Below are 4,084 nucleotides of genomic sequence, written 5' to 3' on the forward strand. Positions count from 1 at the left end.
GGGGGGTGGGGGGCGGGCTCCCATGGGCCTGAGTAGGGAAGTAAAACCAAGGTCTCAGGAACAGAGACAAGGCCAGTGATAAGTCCTTGATGAGTCCTTGACCTCATCTCTGAGCCTCAGTCTCCTCATCTGCTCAATGGAACTAGTACCCATGCCTCCCACATAAGGGGGCTGGGAGTCGCAGCTGAGCCCATCTACGCAGGGACGTGGGGCACACAGGGAACTGTACCAGCCAGTGAAGGCGTAGTCAGCATCTCTGATGTGCCTATGTTGCTTCAGGGACTGGGGTACAGTCCCTGCGCACATGGGGCTTTTAGGCTGGTGGCAGGCAAATGTTGACGAAATAATAACTGTACAGTATATATAATTTCAAATGCACAAGGTGCTGTGAAGGAGAAGACCTGTGTGCTGGAGGACACGGGCAGGGGACTGACAGTCTGCAGGTAAAGACAGGCTTCCCCGGGACACTGAACACAAGTGAATGTGTGGCAAAAACACAAAAGTTCAGCGGTGCATTCTGTTGGTCAGACTGTGGAGAAAGTCTGGTCATTGCCTGGGGAAGGCAAACAGTCCAAGCCCCACGCAGGGCAACTAGCAATACCTCTCAAGTACCTACCCAAGTGACACATGCCATCACTGTGTGACGAGTACTCTCTCTCAGGGCATTTTATCCTGCCTATCCATACAAAAACACTTACGAAATCACGGAGGTATAAGGATGTGTTCTCTGCAATGTTGTTATTAAGAGTCAAAAAGGAGCAACCACCTAGGTACTAATCAAGAAAGGACTGGATTACATAGACTGTGTATAGCCACACAGGGCTTCCCTGATGGCTCAGACAGTAAAGGATCTGTCTACCAATGCAAAAGACTTGGGTTTGATCCTTGGGTTGGGAAGCTCCCCTGGAGGAGGGCATGGCAACCCACTCTAGTATTCTTGCCAGGAAAATCCCGTGGATAGAGGAGCCTGGTGGGCTACAGACCATGGGGTCCCAAAGAGCTGGACATGACTGAACATGCATGAAGCCACACAATGAATACTACACAGCTGGAAAAATGAACAAGGGATCTATTGTTATGGAAAGAATGTCAAGATAGATTTAGTGAAGACAAAGTGTACATAATATGCTTCCTTCTGTATGAGAATGGGTGGGTGGGGGAATAAGAGCATAGATTTTAACTTTGTGCTGAAGACGTCCTAAGAAATTAATAAAAGTGCTACTACTACTACTAAGTCACTTAAGTCGTGTCTGACTCTGTGCGACCCCATAGACAGCAGCCCACCAGGCTCCCCCGTCCCTGGGATTCTCCAGGCAAGAACACTGGAGTGGATTGCCATTTCCTTCTCCAATGCATGAAAGTGAAAAGTGAAAGTGAAGTTGCTCAGTCGTGTCCGACCCCAGCAACCCCATGGACTGCAGCCTACCAGGCTCCTCCGTCCATGGGATTTTCCAGGCAATAGCACTGGAGTGAGGTGCCATTGCCTTCTCCAAATAAAAGCGCTACCTGGCAGGTATTTGTGGATTGGAACCAGGGGCTTGGAGACAGGGTTGCCGGAAGGCTTTTTACTTTGCATTGCTTTAATTTTTGAATCAATCCCATGTAGATATTATCTACTGAAAAGCAATTGTTAAAAATAATGTTTAAGAGACTTTGTTTCTTCCTGGAGGATGGCGGGCTCTCTGGTGCAATCTGTGGGGCAGGACTGAAGGAACCAGAAGCGCCTGGGGCGGATGTTGGTCCCTGGATAAACTTACTGACTCTAGGCCCGCCTTCAAGCTGGAGTGGCGGGAGAATAAAAAACTCTGGCCAAACAAACCAGCTTTGAGAGCAGTTTATTCATCCAACCTTCAGAGAGGGATAGGAGCTGGGGGAACGGGGACCACAGCACAGCACTCTGGGTCCTGTGCTCGCAGGATGACAGAGGACTTCGCGGGTAGGGCTAGGGGGTGACAGAAGCCTGGACCTCGGATGCCCGCGGGCGCAGAGGGAGCAGGATCGCGCAGAGAGGGTTGGATGAGACGCCCGCCACCCGATGGGGGTTCAAGAGAGAGAAAGGGTGCGCGGCTCCGCGGGCCACGTGCTAGAGCCGGGGCTGAACCGCAGACCGTGCACACCCGGACCGCGAGGACGCCCCGCCTCCAGACCGACCGGCGGGGCGGATTGGGGGGCCCACGGGGAGGCCGAGCAGGCGTGTGGCGCCTCCTGGTGGCCCTCCGTGAGAGACGCAGGCCCTGAAGAACCAGCAAGCCCTGGATCAAGTTCCAGCTCCCCCGCACCCCAGGGAGGAGTAGGGGGCTAACTAAACTCACGGGTCTCACAGCTGGAGGACAAGGGATTCGAACTGGGGAGACTCAGGGGGAGATCTTGGGCGGTTGAAGGAAGACCTCAGTGAGGGGGGCTACCCCAGGGACCACCGCCTGCGCGGAAGTCAGTTTCAGAAGCGCTGCCCCCTACAACGACCCCCATGCCCCCCCAAATCCCCTCCCTCTGGCCTCCCCAGCAGAAGGGCACAGCTGCCTGCCTAGTGTTCTTCTGGGGTTCAGGGAGTGAGCCTTCAGTGTTTTCTGCCCTTGCCATGTATTTCCACCCTACCTCTCCTCTCCCCCTTTTCCCCAAGACAGCTGCTCTCTGTTCTCTGCATCCTCCTTTATCTGCTTAAGCCCCGGACCTGGGCAGACTTACCCATGTGTAAAATCCCGAGTGAGCAAAGTGTAGGACCAGCCAGCACAGATGAGGCTGAGTGGGACCAGAGGGCAGCGCTGCAGGAGAAGGTGGTGCTGGAAGGAGGTGGGTGCAGAAAGCGGAGATAGCTGGGCTCCTGACCCCCTACTCCCTGGGACATGGGGCCCTGGCCTGGGATTTGGGGCTCCCCCTCACCCCATCATCATGCCTAAGCCTCTCTCCTCTGGGAGGCTCCCAGGCCTTCCCTGCTTCCCAACTAGTGTGTGTGCGTATGCACGCGCACACACACACACACACACACACTCACACACACACACATGCATACCAGCTTGTGCTGGTCCTCTGAGCAGAGCATCTGAACCAGGCCACTCCGGGCTTTATCAAGTGCTTACATGTTTTGGCTCCACTGAGCCTAAAGATCTGCCCAAACTGAAGATGAGGAAACTGAGGCTTGGAGAGGTCGATAGCTTTACCAAAGTGAGTCAGGATTCCCAGGTCTAGGCACAAAGCCCGCTCAGGAGTAAAACAGGTTGTGGGGACTTGCTCCAGGTGTCGTCTAGCTGACACGGTCATGGCTGGGGCCTGGGGGAAATATGACAATTAATGACAATTTGTGAAGTTCGCTGAACCATTAGGATGCACCAGACCCCATTCTAGGCATCCTGCAGGAACTGACTCGGGGAGCCCTCACAGAAGCTTCACGCTGAAGGGGCTATAAGCATCCTACTTTACAGATGGGGTCTGACAGAAGCACAGCGAGGTCACACAACCTGCTGGGGTCATGCCACAGAAAGGATGAAGCTAGGACTTGGACCCAGGCAGGCCAGATCTGCTGTCTGGGCCAGCACCTCTAAGGTCATGGGAGAGGGGCAGGCCACCCCGAGGTCTGTCTCTGTCCTTCTTGCTTGCTCTGAACCATCTTGTCTCTAAGTCCTATTCTGGGCTTGCCCCATCTTTTCCTTCTCCAGAGTCCCCTCAACCCAGCAAATGCTGCCTCATGGGGCCCAGGCTATTGTGTACCAGGGGTTCAATGGGCGGGGGTGCTCCTTGAATGGTGTGGGAACTCGGAGCTGGACCTTACCCTTTTGTATTGGCCCCCTTTCTCCATAAAACAGGAGGTCCATGTGGCTGGAGGCCTTGCCCATTGGCCTAAGCCAGTTCCAACAGGGCCACCACCCTACCCAGTGCCCTCCCGGCCCAGAAGGCTCCGGATCAAGTAGAGGGACATCGAAGACCAAGGCCAGCCTTGAAGCCAGGCCTCCAGCGTGGAGGCCGAGTCCCCCTTGGTGTTTGGCCTGCCCCGCTGGGCTGCGGCCCTGGCTAAGGCATCCTTGCCCTGTACAGAGTACAGGCATCTGGCCTCTTTGCACACCCCACCCCCACAAGTCTCCATCCCCCC

This window comes from Bison bison, unplaced genomic scaffold, assembly GCF_000754665.1.
Source record: "Bison bison bison isolate TAMUID 2011002044 unplaced genomic scaffold, Bison_UMD1.0 scf7180017864068, whole genome shotgun sequence".
Classification (NCBI taxonomy): domain Eukaryota; kingdom Metazoa; phylum Chordata; class Mammalia; order Artiodactyla; family Bovidae; genus Bison; species Bison bison.